The sequence below is a fragment of the Carassius auratus genome, linkage group LG30F, assembly GCF_003368295.1.
Source record: "Carassius auratus strain Wakin linkage group LG30F, ASM336829v1, whole genome shotgun sequence".
In the NCBI taxonomy this organism is placed as follows: Eukaryota; Metazoa; Chordata; class Actinopteri; order Cypriniformes; family Cyprinidae; genus Carassius; species Carassius auratus.
The window spans coordinates 2,367,974-2,387,916 of record NC_039294.1 but is presented as its reverse complement, the minus strand read 5'-3'; the positions used below and the strand labels follow the sequence as shown (position 1 = coordinate 2,387,916).

At 34.3% G+C, this 19,943-nt stretch overlaps 2 long non-coding RNA genes across 2 annotated transcripts in view; both read right to left on the bottom strand.

Annotated features, from left to right (window-relative positions):
* Positions 1 to 1,920: 1,920 nt before the first annotated feature.
* Positions 1,921 to 19,943, bottom strand: part of LOC113068021 (uncharacterized) — a 45,821-nt gene continuing 27,798 nt past the window's right edge. The window contains exons 2-3 of the long non-coding RNA XR_003279472.1: positions 2,160 to 2,265; positions 1,921 to 2,033 (exon numbers count right to left, since the gene is read on the bottom strand). This is a non-coding gene — a long non-coding RNA (uncharacterized LOC113068021). The remainder of the gene's footprint in view (positions 2,034 to 2,159; positions 2,266 to 19,943) is intronic.
* Positions 7,129 to 7,751, bottom strand: LOC113068022 (uncharacterized). Its single transcript, XR_003279473.1, has 2 exons — positions 7,648 to 7,751; positions 7,129 to 7,378 (listed from the first exon to the last, which is right to left on the bottom strand). It is a non-coding gene; the product is annotated as an uncharacterized LOC113068022 (long non-coding RNA).

Here is a 19,943-nt window from a genome sequence, read left to right as displayed (position 1 = left end):
GTAGCAGTTTAAAAATAGAGCAGACAACCAGACAAGCAACCACAAGAGCGACAGACGGCAGGCCCAGTACACAGGCGCCATCTTCAAAAAAAAGCTGAATACCTATCCTTTGCTGTTGATGTCTTCAGCCTTCGAGAGGCTGCAGGGAGCATCAATTTTTACAAAAGCTGGACTTACGTAATGCTTATCATTTGGTCTGCATAAGGAAGGGGGATGAATGGAAGACAGCATTTAATACCCCCCGGGGCCATTATGAATATTTGGTCATGCCTTTCGGGCTGTCCAACTCCCCTGCTGTCTTCCAAGCACTAGTCAATGACGTGTTGAGAGAAATGGTAGATCAGTTCATTTATGTCTACCTGGATGACATACTTATATTTTCTTCTTCTCTCTGGCCTGGTATGAGTTTGTTTTGGCGTGTTCGGTTTGTGCCATGAGTAAGACTTCCAATCGCTCCCCAGATGGTTTACTCCAGCCGCTGTCTGTTCCTTTGAGACCTTGGTCACACATCGCTCTAGATTTTATTTCCGTCCTCCTGCCCTCCCAGGGCAAGACAGTCGTTTTGACCGTGGTGGACAGGTTCTCAAAAATGGTTCAATTCATTTCCATGCCCAAATTACCTTCTGCCAATGAGACAGCGGTGGCTGTCATAGATCACGTCTTTCGTTTACATGGCCTTCCGATGGACTTGGTCTCCAACAGGGGGCCCCAATTTGTATCCAAATTTTGGTGGGAATTTTGTAAATTACTGGGAGCTATGGTTAATCTGTCCTCGGGTTTCCATCCCCAGAGCAATGGCCAAACTGAGCGGGCCATCTTGAGAGAGTGTTGCGATGTTTGGTCTCTAAGAACCCTTCCCTTTTCCAGTCTGTAGTCCGAGGTCATGGTCCCCTCCGTCGTGGGTCAAAAAGTGTGGCTTTCATCCAAGAACATTCCTCTGCGTTCTGTGAGTAATAAACTGGCTCCCAAATTTATTTGTCCGTTCACTGTCACCAAAATCATTAGTCCAGTGACTGTCCGCCTCAAACCTCCCGCATACAGGAGGGTTCACCCTGCATTCCATGTCTCCAAATTGAAACCTGTTTTTCACTCCCATATTAACCCGCCTGTCCTGATTCCCCCCCTGCTGCGTCTCGTAGATGGGGAGCCTACTTATACGGTCAAACGTATTCTGGATTTGAGACGAAGGGGACGTGGATTTCAGTACTTCGTGGACTGCGAGGGTTATGGTCTGGAGGAGAGATGTTGGGTTCCTGCTAGGGACATACTAGACAACTTCCTTATTGATGATTACAATCAACAGGTAGGTCCTCCTGGGAGCCATCTGCTGCACTTATCACCGGGACTATTTAAACCTGTTTCTCACCCAGCCGTGTTGTCAGATTGTTTCAGTGTGTCTGATGTTCCGGCTGTTCATGTGCTTCCTGGTCTTCACTCTTCGCTACGGTTTGGTTCGCTCATTGCATCCCTACGTCGCTGTCCTGAGCTGCCTGCCTGCTTCAGAGCCTGACTTCACATCATCTATACATAATAAATATACACACACATTATGTAAACAAAAACGTTTTCATGCAATTAATCACGAAAAATATATGCAATGTAAGTATATGCAAAACTGTATTCTGAAGTCATGATTTGGATGACAGTACTTTTATTGTTTATAAATTGATTTTGAGATTTTTGGGGGGTTTATCTACTGCTGTTTTTATGGAAAAAGTTACACGTCGATACTTTCAAGTGTTTCATTTTGTGTTCCTTTGAAAATAAATCAAACATGTAAAAATTCTAACAACATGAGGGGCAGCAAATATTTAAAGCTTAAAAAAATAATTTAAAGCTTGTGACTTCATTTTCAAGTACATTTTAAGAACAGTTTAATTGTATTAAAATATATAATAATATGTATATAATATGTAATAATGAACCAGTGCCTGTTGATACCTGAGGTCTTCTTCTCCGACTCGCCTCCTCCAGGTGTCTGTGCCACATGATCGCAGTGAACCGATCGCTTGTCTGAAACTTGTAAACATTCCCTGAGAAACACAGACATTCTGCTTGAGTTATACATACAAGAAAACATAATTCATCATTAACAATGACTACATGAGTAATTTGGTCAAGACTGTCATTATAAAAGCACTATTCAATAGCAGACTGACCTTTGTCAGGATGGTTGAGCTGAAAGATGTTGGGTTGAGCTGGATCATCCGGCAGCACCACCATCCAGCCCACAACACACACTTTCTTACACGGCGAAGACTTGTACTATGTGTTACACAGAGTGAGATTCCATAAAATGATATTTTCATATCAAATGATACTTTATTTCTTCATTTTTCGTTTATTTAAAACATTTTTAAACAGTTTTACATTTAATCATTTAGCAGATGCTTTTATCCAAAACAACTTACAAATGAGAACAATAGAAGCAATCAGACCAACAAGAGAACAACAACATTATACAAGTGCCATGACAAGTCTCGATTAGTCTAGTCCAGAATGCATAGCCAGGGTTTTTTTGTGTACAAAGACAAAGTATTTAATTAGTAAACTATCAGTATACATATAAGTTCACTTTTAGTATAATTGCAGTACAAACTACAAACATAGAGGCAAACTACTTTGCTACTGTTATAATTAAAGTATACTTAAAGCCAATTTAGTAACAAGGAGGATTGAAACAGTACACTTACAACTAGAACAATGATATTTCTATACTTTCTACATAAAGTATTTTTAAAAATATACTTGAACTTTACTTAAGTATACTTAGTAAAATAAACTATAAACTATAATAAAAAGTATACTACTTTTTGGTAAGGGTTTGGATCTGTAGAATATGAGAGTGGAACCACGAAGTGTGATCCAATACCGAGTCAAGCTGGCAAGCTGAATAAAAAACAACCAAACAAAACATATGAACAATGATGCAAACTCAACTAAACAGAGCTGGGCAATGCTCTCTAAATATATGTGATATCTACATTCCTGTAGCTCAAAGAAGAGAACGACAGAAAATCAGTGTTTAATTCCTAGCGATCAAATGTTCACCTGCAATGCAATGCAAGTATCTGGCAAACACATTCATGGTAATGCAGGGATATCTTTTAGGATTTTATTTTTTAGATACACCAAAGAATGAAGAAATATATTATGATGTTTAGTTTTTGTATATGCGGATCACTAGATGGAGTGCTTGAGTCAAAGATTGTGTTCTTTCAAAGCCACAGTGATGCACTTTCTGATCAGTGTGAAGGTTTTCTAAAATATGGTCATAAATCTTTTACCAAATAATGTTCAAGCTAAAATTTGGCCATATACACGGAACATTTCTGAAAAACAAGGCATTTTAATAACATATTCATTGCCGTTGAACTGAAATGACTGACTGAACCTAAACACAGGAGCATGATAAAATCATAAAATCAAAAACAATACAAAAATCTGAATTTTGCATTTTTTCTGGCAAAAAATATTTTAAATATATATTTCTTCAAATGTGACATATGTGAATGCATATAAAAAATATTAATATCCCCCATATTTTGACAAATACAGTGGGGCTCGAAAGTTTGGGCACCCTTTGCAGAATCTGTGAAAATGAGAGTAATTTTCAAAAAATAAGAGAGATCATACTAAATACATGTTATATTTTATTTAGTACTGTCCTGAGTAAGATATTGTACATGAAATATATTAACATTTAGTCCACAAGACAAAAAAAAAAAAAAAAATTGCTGAAATTATTAAAATAACCCCCTCAAAAGTTTGGGAACCTTTGGTTCTTAGTTCTGTGTGTGGTCACTTGATGATCCTCGACTGTCTTTCTGTTTTCTGATGGTTGTCTATGAGTCCCTTGTTTGTTCTGAACAGTTAAACTGAGAACTCTTCTTCAGAAAAATCTTTAAGGTCCTGCAGATTCGTCAGTTTTCCAGCATCTTTGCATATTTGAACCCTTTCCAGCAGTGACTGTATGATTTTGAGATACATCTTATCACACTGAGGACATTTGAGGGACTCAAACACAACTATTAAAAAAGATTCAAACATTCACTGATGCTCCAGAAGGAAACAAGATGCATTAAGAGCTGGGGGGTGAAAAATCACTCAAAATCTTTTTAGCCAGCTTCTTTGGTAATGAATGTTTGTGGCTTACTCTCCTTGTGAAGGGTGTCAATGATCGTCTTCTGGACAACTGTCAGATCAGCAGTCTTCCCCATGATTGTGTAGCCTAGTGAACCAAACTGAGAGATATTTTGAAGGCTCAGGAAACCTTTGCAGGTGTTTTGAGTTGATCAGCTGATTGGCATGTCACCATATTCTAATTTGTTGAGATCTTGAATTTCTGGGTTTTTGTTAAATGTGAGCCAAAATCATCACAATTAAAATAACCAAAGACTTCAACTACTTCAGTCTGAGTGCATGGAATTTATTTAATACACGAGTTTCACAATTTGAGTTGAAATAAATGAACTTTTCCACAATATTATAATTTATTGAGATGCACTTGTATACTGTATATGCAATACATTTCTTTAATGATTTTAAGATTTTAATGGGACAGTAATTATTATTATCCAAGAACAATTATTTTTCCCAAAATGTTTATATTGGCTAAAGGCATGTGCAAATAAGCAGTAAACTGTACAGAACTTGAAAATAAAAAGTCTGTTATTTTAAGAAATTACACATAGGCCTACACAATAATAATAATAATAATAATAACAATAATTATATAACATAATACATACATAATATTACATAATCTTCTTCAACTTGCCTTCTGAATTATTTGCGTGTTCTTTTTTTGTTCAGTGCAACAAAGTTCATAGTTTGGGGAAGAATTTAAACCTGTACCCATCACACGAAACCTGTCATTTCTCCCTCAGCAGCAACTAAACTGTTTTGCAATTCAACTTGGACATGAGAAGTACATTGTACCTGAAAATCACTGTTTTTGTCATAAGTACATAGTAGTTAAAAGACACAATATAAAGTGGGACCAATGGGTTTAATCAAAATATTATTACATATTAACATATTACACACGTTTATGTGGGTATGTTTTTGAGAGGTTTTGTGAATGTTCAGGATTTTAAAGATTATGTTCATCATCTCACAATTCAAAAGAAGTATTTCCCGTACTTGTGAGATGGGCTAAACAGAAAATATGTGTTTTATCCTTTTGTAAACGTGGTATAAAAAATTGTCACGCTGATGTACAAGAAACCATTTCGAAGAAAAACAAACACTAAACAATATCATATCTGAAGTATTATATCGAAAAAGAGTCAAATTGAGCATCTGCTAATGAATTCAAATTTGCATTTTTTTTTTTTTTTTGCATTGAGTGAAACCTGATTGTGTGTCACTATAACAATATTCTGGTTATAGTTGTTCCAGAAAGGATAGACCGTCATGAAGAGGAGGGGGAGTCATGATTTATGTTAAGGATATTTTAAAGAAAAGCATTTTTAGAAAGGGGAAAACTGCATATTTCCGAATCAGGAGACAATAATGAACAATAATGAACAAATGAAATGACTGATGTTTCACAGTTTATTTTTTTATTTTGTTTATTTATTTGGGTCCCCATTAGCTTCCACAATGTGGTTGCTAGTCTTCCTGGGGCCCATAAATGTGCTGAAACGTATGTACAATTAAAAATACACAAATATAATATACATATAACTTACATATAACATAACCACATGTATACATTTATCCACATATACACATTCACACACATACAACATTTGAAAATGTCAGTACCTATATAACAGTCACAAATTAACTGGTGTAATGCTATTAATAATAATCTGTTTTAGAGTCTTCTTAAAATTACATATGTTGGATATATGCCTTGTTCTTAAGTCCAATTTATTCCAAGTAGATGACGATCTAACTAAAACTGTTCTTGTCATACAATTGGACCTTGACTAAGTTTGGAACCACTAACACACCTGAGCTCACCTGACGCGTAACATGTGCGTGACAATTCCCACTAAAAACCAATTTATCTACAAAAGATTTTGGATTGCTTTTAAATAGAGCATTGTGCATATAACAGAGAAGACTTATATTAAGTGGCTGCAAAATAACTGTTTGACCTTGAATTTTTCAAAAATCATCTCATCTAACATGTTTTCAGTAAGAAGAAAGGAATGTTTTTATGATTAAGATCAATCAAAAATCAAGACAGTGAATAATTTTCAATATTTAGGTTATTTTAGATTCTCATTTAAAATTGGATGTGCATGTACAAGAGACTGTGTAGAACAATCAGAACAAACTTGAATTGTTTTTATATGATTAGACTGTTTATATATACATATATACATAAACACAAGCATGCAATGGTCTTTTCACACCTGTCTTACTGTGTGATTGTCTGGAATCAGGTTTCTCAACTGACTATCAAAACTGTAATCTCTATATTAACAAACACTGAACATTCTGAACCAGAAACCAATCAGATTGTATCATTGCAATAATTAAAAATATAGTTTGATTAGTTTAGAAAATTTTACAAATGTGTCTCTTATTAAAATGGTTTTTAAATGAGCTGTAAATTAGTTAATCCTGCTCCAGAAATTATATACAAATTCATAACAAAGTAAAAAAACTAAATTTGCAAAATCTATATTTTTAGTTTCAGAACATATTTTAAATAAATTTTACAAATTGTAAAATAAGAAAGAAAGAAGGTTTATCAACACTGATGATCGTACACAGTTTCAACTTTCTTGTATTATTGTTATATTTTAATTCTTGTTAAGTTTTTTGGTATAATTATTGCTTTATTGTTAAATATTGTTTTGTATAAAGAAGCCTAACCAGGCAGGGACTGGGACTGCAAATTAGTCTTTGGCTAGAAGCCTGTATGTGGAACATCAGCTGCTTGAAATTGTAGCAATATTATACTGCATTATCCCTAATAAATAAATAAATAAATAAATACAAATTTAGCTTTTGTATGATATATTTCAGTTTTGAGTTATTACAAAAACGTATTCAAGTCAATAAAAATCTTAAAACCTGATAACTTTATATTTATTTTTAGTTATTTCAGCATTCAACATTTGAGTAAGTTTGACGTTGTTCAGTAAACACACTGACTCTGGAGGATTTGATTATGGAGTTTAATATTGAGGAATGAAATGGTTTCAGTTGTTCCTCTATACAGTATGGCAGTTCATTGCATGTGTCTGTTATTAAATCAAGACTATTTCTGTAAGTGTTCAAGAGGAATCAGCGGGTCATCAACGGATTTGGGGTACTGGGTTGTAATCACAATCGGTTTATTTCCAGTACAGGGAAGAGGCTGAAATATCAACGCGTGAACACACACTCCATCCCCATCTGCATCAACCAGCACCTGACAGAGAGAGAAAAATAACTAGGGTTTAATGTAGACAAACACTTTACAAGTTTGACTACATTTGGACAGCAATGCTACAATGTTAAGAAAAGTTTTATCTCATGCAAATGTATGAAGCTTGACTTGATGCATTTTAACATTCAGTGAGGACGGACGAATTATTTGCAACATCATCACACCTGCTTAGGACACACAGTTGACCAGTTGATATTAGGTGGCATGCAAGTTCCATATAAAACTACAAATGAACTAAAACCTTAATTTACCTTGAACATGTAATATTTTCCTGCCACAACCTGAGAAGAATAGACCACAGGAATGAAAATCTTAAAAACAAATCCAGCCTCCTTCTCCATCTCTGGCCTCAGCTGAAGAAAGAGAGAAACATTATCATTATGCTCACAATAAGAATCATTTTTTAACAATTAGTAGTTAACTACATTTCGTAAACATGAACTATTAATAAATGCAGTATTTTGAATATTGTACATCACTTTTGATTAGTTAAGAGTTTTTTAATAAAGGAATAATCAAGAGCAATTGTTGATCTGTATGTTACTAAATCTGAATTTATTGCATAAATAGGCACTTGCATATATCATTCATATCGTGCTACAAGGGCATAAAAAATGTAAACTGAACTAAAACAAAACAAACCCCAAACAAACAAATAATCAGTTTTGTGCAAACAATATTACAGCACCAAAACATTCAAATCAGCTCACTAGTAACGGACAGTGTGTTTAATTTAGGAGTGAACTTGTCTCATACCTCAAAGCAAATCCTTTTCACCTCTGGATCGAACAGTTTAATGTCGCTCCAGCCTCCAGGGATTGACATTACTGCAGTGTGCTGATGATCAGAGAAGAGAAGAGGAGAGATAATCAGTCAGTCTGACTCCCAGAACAACAGTCCTGCACTTTTAAAGTTAAGATCACATGACCTGAAGAATTTTGGAATGTGATTGCACAAATGTGGCAGTGAACCGTGGTTAGATGTTTGTTTAAATCACCTAACCACAATGTTAGGTAAAAGTATTAATATGTAATAAATAATTAATAAAGCGCTATATAAATTTCTCACTCACTCACTCACTCACTCATTCATTGCTCATTGTTTCAAAGTGGCTTTGAAGAAAATCGTAACATGTCTAATGCTTTACCTAAGAAAAAATTGTAGGGCAATTTTTCATTTTTTTTTTTATGTTTAAACGTTGGTCAGTTTGGTTCTAGCAAGAGGTTAAAATGTTGGTTGGTTTCTTATATATATACTGTATATGTGTGTGTGTGTGTGTGTGTGTGTGTGTGTGTGAATTAATGAAATAAATGATGTTTTCTCATGACATTCACATTTATTGAGATGCACCTGTATGTGCCAGATGATTGCAGCTAAATGATGACTGATAGACACAAAACAAAAGAATTCAAGATTCTGTAAAAATTTGCATAAAACTGCATTTTTTTGGCATTTCCTAAAATATTTCTCATATTTCAACTGGTTAGTAACTCATGAAAATAACTTCCTGAAATACTTCCGGGGTCCGTGTATCATCCGATCATTAAATTATTCCATTTAATCTGGCAAACCAAAAACGAAATAACGAATCAATATTTTGTTTTTCTGTTTTTCTGTATGAACCAAATATTAAAAACTGACGTTTGTTTCATTGCTTTCAGCTCGAAACGGGAAATATAATAAACAAGTAAACCAAAACGAAATAATGGATCAAATTTACGTTTTCTCAATTTTTCTTTATTTGTTGTAGTAGGTCTAACTATTTCCCACGGTGTCGTCCTGCTTGCTTTGCGCATGCGCAGTGGATAGTTTCAAAGGAATTACGCTTACTTCCGCGTATTCCTCGCGGGGATAAAGAACACGTTTTTTTTTTTTTTTTTTTTACGATCACAGGCATAGTTACAGTATGTCCAATAACAATACAACACGCTATAATAGATTATATTGGTTAATATAATATAATAAACCAATCAGAGATGGTTTAAATGTCCTTTGAAATCAGCTAACCACTTGTTTTGGTATGTTTGGCATTTTAAGTAGATCATTAATTAAAACATTTATATTAGCAGATTATTTTATTAATAATGAGATCAATAAAAGCAATCAAAACGATATATATATATATATATATATATATATATATATATATATATATATATATATATATATATATATATATGTATATGTATATATATATATATATATATATATTAGGGGTGTAACGATACGCGTATTCGTATTGAACCGTTCGGTACGACGCTTTCGGTTCGGTACGCGGTACGCATTATGTATACCGAACGGTTCGTTGGAGTATTTAATTATATTTGAACATTAACATATTTCAACGTAACAGGCAACGCCCCTGACACTCCCGAAGAAGAAAAAAACACCATCTTATATGTTTATGTTAGGCTACTCAGCAGGCGCTCGCTCACTCAGTACGCGCGTAAGGCACTGGCATAAAGTTGGCTTGACATCCAACGTCCAACGTCAAGCCAACTTTATGCCAGTGCTGAAGGCTCGTTGCAAAATAGCCAATGCGTTTAACAGACTAGAAATGAGAAGATCCTCCAATAACCAACAGGTCTGGTGTTTGGGTGCACTTTGGATTCCCTTTAAGCTATAATGGTGATGGCAAGATAGTGGTTTCCTTTCCAAAGCGCTCGGGCAGAAGCGCTCATGAGGCGTCTGTCTTTGCTAAGCAACAATAACGTGCTCTCTCCATGAGACGCGGAAATTTCAGCGAAGGATAAATGGATTTGCAGCTCTAAAAATCGCTTGCAGTAGCTCTGCTACTAAATTTATTTAAAAATTGCAATCCATATACAACTATGATCAGCTGTTCCTTCATCTTGGCTGAGCTCTCAACGTTGTTACGGGAAAGGATGAAGCTGATTGGTTGGTTCTTGTCACATGACCCGCGGTGCGCTTGCGGCATTCTGAAAAGTTGAGATGTTTTTACATTTTGCTGTATCTAAAACGTATCGAACCGAACCGAACCGAACCGTGACATCAGTGTATCGTATCGAACCGAACCGTGAATTTTGTGAACCGTTACACCCCTAATATATATATATATATATATATGTATATATATATATATATATATATATATGTATATGTATATATATATATATATATATATATATATATATATATATATATATATATGTATATATATATATATATATATATATATATATATATATATATATATATATATATATATATGTATATATATATATATACATATATATATATATATATATATATATATATATATATATATATGTATATATATATATATATATATATATATATGTATATATATATATATATGTATATATGTATATATATATATATATGTATATGTGTATATATATATATATATATATATATATATATATATATATATATATATATATATATATATATATATATATATATATATATTCGTTTTAGTTTTAGGACAGCTTTGATTAAAAGATTTGATCCACTTCAAACGTTGACTACTTTATATACACACACACACACACACACAGAGAGAGAGAGAGAGAGAGAGAGAGAGAGAGAGAGAGAGAGAGAGAGAGAGAGAGAGAAAACAAGTAGTTAGAATATAAATATTTAGAATATATAAAGAAAGTGTTTTTTTAATCTTAAGTAGCCTAGATAGAAAACGAACAGAGAGCAAGTAGAGGGTCAAGTGTTTTCTTTATTTAAATGCAAACATGTAAACAAATATGTACAGAATTATGTGAAATTACATATTTACATTATTTTTACAGTTACATTGTGTGACATATAAGTAGTAGTTTTCAGATGTGAATGGGTGGGGGGTATTTTCTTGACGTCATCAAACCAGAGTCACATGTATCATTCCTGAATCCTGATATGAATCAGTCTTTGAAAGACCTATTATTATAGACAGTTCAGTGACAAATTATGAAACACAGACACTTGAATTTATTCCTGAAAGAATCTGAATCTTGGACGAATAGATTGAATAAAAGGCTTCTTTATTAACACAGTGACTTACCGACACCTAGTGGCGATATTACTTTCAGAAGTATCATAAAGTAGGCCTATCATTTCATTTTGTCATTGCATATTTCTGTGTTAAAAATGTTGTATTAAACATTAATCTCATTTCATTATACAGTTGTAATTGCTATGTAAAGGCATGTCTGATCAGCATTAAACTGTAAACAGGCCTAATACATCTAAAATCAACTTCAGACGCAGCTATCTCTGAAGGCTTAATTAATACTAATTTAATTATTACATGTATTCCAATTTAACATTATCATTATCATTAAGAATTTAACATTAAGGATGAGATAAATACAAACCTGATTCTCAAAAAGTTGGGACGCTGTACAAATTGTGAGTAAAAAAGGAATGGAATAATTTACAAATCTGATAAACATTTATTCTATTCACAGTAGAATATAGATAATATATGTTGAAAGTGAGACATTTTGAAATGTCATGCCCAATATTGGCTCATTTTGGTTTCATGAGAGCTACACATTCCAAAAAGGTTGGGACAGGTAGCAATAAGAGGCCGGAAAAGTTAAATGGACCAATTTGCAACTTATTAGGTCAATTGGGAACATGATTGGGTATAAAAGATCCTCTCAGTGTCTCTCAGAAGTCAAGATGGGCAGAGGATCACCAATTCCCCCAATGCTGCGGTGAAAAATAGTGGAGTAATATCAGAAAGGAGTTTCCCAGAGAAAAATTGCAAAGAGTTTGAAGTTATCATCATCTACAGTGCATAATATCATCCAAAGATTCGGAGAATCTGGAATCATTTCTGTGTATAAGGGTCAAGGCCAGAAAACCACACTGGATGCCCGTGATCTTCAGCTCTTAGACAACACTGCATCACATACAGGAATGATACTGTAATGGAAATCACAACATGGGCTCAGGAATACTTCCAGAAAACATTGTTGGTGAACACAATCCACCGTGCCATTCGCCATTTCCAGCTAAAACTCTATAGGTAAAAAAAGAAGCCATATCTAAACATGATCCAGAAGCGCAGGTGTTTTCTCTGGGCCAAGACTCATTTAAAATGGACTGTGGCAAAGTGGAAAACTGTTCTGTGGTCAGACGAATCAAAATTTGAAGTTCTTTTTGGAAAACTGGGACACCATGTCATCCGGACTAAAGAGGACAAGCACAACCCAAGTTGTTATCAGCGCTCAGTTCAGAAGCCTGCATCTCTGATGGTATGGGGTTGCATGAGTGTGTGTGGCATGGCCAGCTTACACATCTGGAAAGGCACCATCAATGTGAAAGGTATATCCTAATTCTAGAAGAACATATCCAGATGTCGTCTCTTTCAGGAAAGACCTTGCATTTTCCAACATGACAATGCCAGACCACATACTGCATCATTTACAACATCATGGCTGTGTAGAAGAAGGATCCGGGTACTGAAATGGCCAGCCTGCAGTCCAGATCTTTAAAGAGGAAGATGTGACAAAGAAGACCTGAGACAGTCGAGTAACTAGAAGCCTGTATTAGACAAGAATGGGACAACATTCCTGTTCCTAAACTTGACCAACTTGTCTCCTCAGTCCCCAGACGTTTGTAGACTGTTATAAAAAGAAGAGGGGACGCCACATAGTGGTAAACATGGCCTTGTCCCAACTTTTTTTGAGATGTGTTGATGCCATGAAATTTAAAATCAACTTATTTTTCCCTTAAATTGATACCTTTTCTCAGTTTAAACATTTGATATGTCATCTATGTTGTATTCTGTTTTTATTCACAATGTCACAATTTTTTTTGGAATCGGGTTTTATATTTAGGCCTAATACGACACTCTGTTTAAATGGTTAATAAAAATGATTTGTGATAGAATATGACACTGATAGAATAATTTCTAGTGAGTGCAGGTTTGAAGTAAATTAATTTCATTTTTCAGATTTCAAAATTAAATAAAAAAAGATGTGGATGAAACCCTGATTTTATGCTGATTCTTCACAAAAACGACAGTCTTCTTTAGGATATTCATTTATTTTATGTGAGAATTAAGAATAAAAAAAAATCTGCTGGCAGAATTTGGAAGATAACAAATCATTAAAGCACAAAGATCTGCATTTATCTTAAAGTAATTAGTTATTTTCCTACATAGCTGCTAAATATAATTTTTCACTTGCTGCCTTTCCAACCTAAGGAAATAGGCAGCAGAATTCTGCTCACTTGTTGCCAATTCAGACGAGATCTGATAAAGCCATGGATTTACAGTAGGCCTACTAACTGTAAAGTTACTTCAACCCTGATACTACATCAATAATTTGATAACTGAAGAACGGCACACAGCAGTAGATAAGCTGATGCTAGTTTAGAGATAACACAAGGAATACATTAATTTGTTTTATTTGTACAGATTGCAATGTAACTGTAAAATAATGTAAATATTTAACTTCGTAGTTCTGTGCATACAGTATTTGTTTACATGTGCACTAGAACTGTTTGTAAGTGTGTGTTGCTACTAGAACTTACATTTCAAAGTACATCTGTGCAATAAAGGTGTTCTATTCTATAAATTCAGTATAATAAAAGGGTGTAATATATTTAACTGATACAGTAATTGTCAGGTAAAATACTATTACAAACATTATTACAGTATGTCAACCATTACCTTTTTAATTACATTGTTACCTTTACATTGTTTACATTTTTATATTGCAAAGCTAAATATATATTACATGCAGTACATGCATCTTCAAGAAACATCTAAAAACGCATCTCTTTCATCTTTGACCCTCGAACTCTAGCACTGTCTATTCTAATTATTCTAATCTAATTTTATCTAATTTTTATTTATTTATTCTAACTGCTAGTTTTTCATCCAACACTAGCTTTCTGTATTCTTTTTCAATTCTTTCTATTTGTTTTTTTTTTATTTGTATTGTATGTGTGTATGTAGATAGATAGATAGATAGATAGATAGATAGATAGAGAGATAGATAGTATTTAATAATTAATGATCTACTTAAAATGCCCCACATACCAAAACAAGTGGTTAGCGTGATTTAAAAGGACATTTAAACCATCTCTGATTTTTATTAGAGCGTGTTGTATTGTTATTGGACATACTGTAACTATGCCTCTGATCGTAAAAAAAAAAAAAAAAAAAAAAAAAAACGTGTTCTTTATCCCCGCGAGGAATATGCGGAAGTGAGCGCATATTCCTTTGAAACTATCCACTGCGCATGCGCAAAGCAAACAGGACGGCACCGTGGGAAATAGTTAGACCTACTACAACAAATAAAGAAAAATTGAGAAAACGTAAATTTGATCCATTATTTCGTTTTGGTTTCCTTGATAATAAATGTTTCCCATTTCGAGCTGAAAGCAATGAAACAAACGTCAGTTTTTCATATTTGGTTCCAGAGGTGTCAAGTAACGAAGTACAAATACTTCGTTACTGTACTTAAGTAGAAATTTGGGGTATCTATACTTTACTTGAGTAATTATTTTTCAGCCGACTTTTTACTTCTACTCCTTACATTTTCACGCAAGTATCTGTACTTTCTACTCCTTACATTTAAAAAAATAGCTTTGTTACTGCTATTTCATACCGGATTGTTATCGTTCAGAGAGAGAGAAAGAAAAAAACCCTATCCAGATAAATCGCGCCATCAGGATGGAGTGAATTTGATTGTGGTTGGATGAGAAGTATACACATATACCATTCCGACACCCTATTGGTCCATACGCGATCCATCACACCTGCACATGACACAAGTCACATCACACTGCATAGACAGTTTTGGGTTCGTTTATCAAAAAATATATTTCTTAAAAGTAGGTTGGAACCAGTAGTATCCGATCGCCTCAGAGTCAGTCCGCTTAAATTTCAAATGAAACCGGCGTCAGTCCGGTCTCCTCCCGTCTTTCAGCGCGCTCTTCAATCCGCCGACCACGGTGGAGCAGCGCGAGCTCAAACAGAGACAGAGGACACAAGGTGTGTGTTTACCGATAGATTGTTAGAATATCTGTATCTGTGAAGTTCTTTGTCATGAATACAGTTTACAAAAGGTCACGATCAGTTGGTTTCTCATCTAGTGTAAAGTTTTCGCTTGTCACCGCTAATCACGAAACAGCTGTTTCTTTACACTTATTTAAATATACTTCATTTAATCATACGTACATACACTACTGTGCAAAAGTCTTAGGAAGTATTTTCACTTAAAAGAATGGTGTTCGGCCAGTTATTTATATATTTTGCTGTAGAGTGTCACTGTCAGTATAAAATATCAGTTTACAATTCCAAACATTCATTTTGCCATCGTCAAACTGCTTGTGCATTCAAAATCGCACTAGATTATTATTAAAATTAATGGCAAACTACTGTCCTACTGACACATTGCAGCAAAAGATATAAATAACTGGCTTAAAACCCTTTTTTGGGGTGAAAACACTATTCTTTCTTTTCCATAAGACTTTTGCATAGTACTGTATTTTAAAAACGAGATTGTTGCTACTTTATAAAGAATGAGCATACAGTCATTCACAGAACTGATTTAAGACAGTGACAGACAGCACTCATCTTAACTAAATATCAGAGTGAGTGACAGAGATACAGTAGAAACATTATGTGTACTTTTGTATTAAATAATGACCCAGATTGTGAAATACATTTATTAGCCTTAGATTAAGGGAAGCACAACTTGGGAAATGAGAGCATCCAAGGTGAAAGCTATGGATTTATTTTAAATATTTGTAATGTTCTTTAATGTTATCCATAGTTTTTTTTGTAGTTCTTTTTTTTTTTTTTTGTATCGGTTCAGGCACGTTGAGGCGCCAGTACCATTTTAAAAGTATCGAAAAGGCACTGGACCCTACTTAAAAGTTATTATTTATTTCTCACTACTGGCTCATTTGCCAAATGGGTGCTTTCTCTTCGTCCTCCACAAATTAAGCTACTGTAGGTAGTTGGGTAGTGAGACGTTTTAATAAATTATCGTTTGCGATTAATGACGCAAATGACAATGTTGTGATATCTAGGCTATAGAGCATCACAGTCCCACCCACAGCTGGTGCCGGAACTAAAAATTCAATGCAATTTCTGCATTGACATTTGGGGTATAAGCCATTAAAACGTAACCATACATGGTAGACTTAAAACCAGCTACGGCTGTACTAAGCAACAGTATATGCTCATATAAACGTAAAAAGATCATGGGGGCACTAACCTTGTTTTGATCTAAATGCCTTTTATTCGCTATGTCTTGGCTAAGTACTTCATTACCCACAATCCTGAACAATCTCACAATCCCACAGTGATGCATCTGATTGGTGGAGCTCGTATAACCGTCTGGTTAAACCCCTCGAAGGTCCGTGAAGACTGAAGATCATTAATAAAAAAATAAAATAAAATAAAAACCTGTATTGTGTTTTTGCACGGTAGACTTATCAGTGCAATCATGATCTCCTTGGCTGCCATTGAGAGTTTTGCAGGGAGGTTGGTAACTTTAGTTAGCATTATCGTCCACTTTAGCTAGGCTACTGTAGCCTCCATATGAAATGAGTCATATCAAGCATTTTATAATGCCACTGTCAAAACAATATTTAGCCTAGACATACCTTTTTGTGCATTTACTGAACATTTGTGTAATGGCAACGACATGTGTTGACAACTGAGCAGTGATTGCAGTCAGATACAAAGCACTGCACCATTGCTGACGTTATCGTTAACCACTTTCACACACGCACACAATATAAAATACACGATGATAAAATAAAAATCAATACACAATACATATATAAAACACTATTTATTTACACGATTAATACTGAAAGAACTGCTATTACTGCACATTCACTATATAAAATAAAATTCACTGGAGGAAAAAGTTCGCGCGAGCGGCCGTCATCAGATTTGGATGTCGCTCAAAAGGCTCGTTGCCTCGTTCGCAGTTGTGGCTTCAGTCGAATTCAATGGGGCGCGGTGGTTTATGGGATGAGTAGTTCCTGCGCTCGAAATGAAAATATGTACACAGTCTTGTACCTTTGACTTTTTTTGGATTTTGTCTTAATTTTTTCACTTGAAATGATATGTTATATGCTTATGAGTTCAGCCGTAGCTGGTTATCCTCACACATGCTCTAAAACTCTTTAGATACGGATTTTTCCGAAAGTGAATGGGAAAAATGAATGGGAAATTTACTTCCGGCACCAGAGCTCTCTCGGGCTGTGGGTGGGACTGTGAAGCTCTATATCAACTTTGTAACTCGTTACCCTCCGAACACTGGACATAGCAGACGTATGTACCGAATACAAGAAACTATCAATCAAGAAGGTATCAGGATTATGAGTTATTTTTCATTTTTAGTTTTTGAATAATCACTTTAATTTTAATCACTTTAATGATTAATCATTCATTTTGACAGCACTATAATGTTTATTGTAAATAGTCAACCACACAAGAGTAATTGTTTTTAGCCTGCACCAATGTTCTTGTCCATTTCCCTCACAGAGTCCTGCAGCTAAGCTTGGATGTACATTTACATTCCATTCAAGGTTATTGATGACATGCCTCTGAAGTTTGACTTTTTGCACCATAACAATACTTATTGGCAACTAGTCATCATATCTCTAGCTCTTTAATGTATTTGCATTGTACTAAAATGAGTTCATTTTCAATGGGCATATATGTGGCTGAAACAGGTAGCCTAGTGCCTCCCAAATTTTTCAACATGAACATTTTAATATAACATTATAGTCCATAGGGTAGTGCACAATAGGCCCTTGTGGCACGGCCCAAGCTTTTGTTCTTAATGGCATTTTTTTTCCTTACATTACTTTTACTTTTATACTTTAAGTAGTTTTTTAAACCAGTACTTTTACACTTTTACTTGAGTAAAAAGCTTGAGTTGATACTTCAACTTCTACAAAAGTCTTTTTAAACCCTAGTATCTATACTTCTACTTGAGTAATGAATGCCAATACTTTTGACACCACTGTTTGGTTCATACAGAAAAACAGAAAAACTAAATATTGATTCGTTATTTCGTTTTTGGTTTGCCAGATTAAATGGAATAATTGAATGACACACCTGTAATTATTCTCCGTTTTAAATTAAAAAACAGAAAACGAAAGACTCAAGAGGATTCAAGTGAGAGGACATGAATTAAATAACGAGAAATGGAAAAATGGCTCGTTTATTCAGTATTCCATCTAGGTTAACAAACGGAAAATGAGTTTTTGACTTGATTTCTCATTTTGTCGTTTGGGGTTTAAAAAACGGTTTATGGCTTCAATATTTCATTCGCACTTGTGGGCGGAGCTGAAACGCTCCTTTCATCTGATTGGTCGGATCGCTCCGCCTTCAACTCGGGCTCCTCAGTCTTTCAGAATAAGAGTCTTACAAGAGCAATATCTGAAACCAGATGTAGACACATAATTCGCGTTGTTGCGACTTGCAAGTCACCCCTTTAAATTATTTCTAGGTTATAGTATTGTATGAATATTGTCCCACTGTAAATACAGTGCAAATAGTTCTGTCTCCTGGGATAAAAGTGAAGTGGAAATAAAAATCAATAATAGACTGAACATTTCCATGATAATATGTCTGTAACATTTACCACTCTCATCTTTTAAGTCTAATGGCATTAGGTAGGTGTGTGTGACATTAATAATTAATTGTGGAAATTAATATAGTTAAATTTATTAAATAAATTACAATTATTAGTTTTATTACAGACAAAATTGAATTATGTTTCTCTTTTAGTCTTCTTTGTTGGCCTTGACAACGACTAAAATTTTATTGTTTCACCAAATTCAGCTCAGATCTTCAGACTCGTTTGACTCCTTGCTGTAACTGGTCAGACTTTTTCCTTCTCAAAAAAATCCTAGTGACTTTCATTATCTGAGCAATGAAGATCTTACACTTAAGGTCCACTAGAGGGGGAGACAGGATTTCTGTTTATGTAAGTTTAAATGACAGATAAATACATTAATTTCATGTGTACTACCATGAATATGCCATATCTGTGTAACACAGGTTCTTCAATGATAGATGGTGTGGTAGGAGGGTATACCTTAGCTCAATGATAGCTGTATAATATAAAACAACATTAACTACTGCAGCTGGTACCAAATAAAAATGATTAAGTTTTGGAAAAACTGCAAGTCAAATGTACTTGCACAAATGACTTGCTGTTACATAATACCCCATATGCGTTGTTGGGGACGTTTTCGTCCACTAGGGGGTAAAGTTGAGTCTTATTTTGGCCACAACTTTCTCTGTGTTGCAGCTAATGGAATGATTGGTGACAAATCTTATTTTGACACTTATTTTGGGAAAATGCTTGAAATTTTCAAAAACTCAACAGTATACTGTGGGTAAATTCACTACCCCTTTGTTATGTTTGGGATGAAAACACCCACTAAATTAAAATGCTGTAAAAATGTCTCAGATAAAGATTTTTTTTTTTTTTGCATAAATCTATTAATCACCCTCAGTCCTGATCAAACTACCAAATGTTAAAAAAAAAAAATCCAAGATTTTAACTCTTTAATT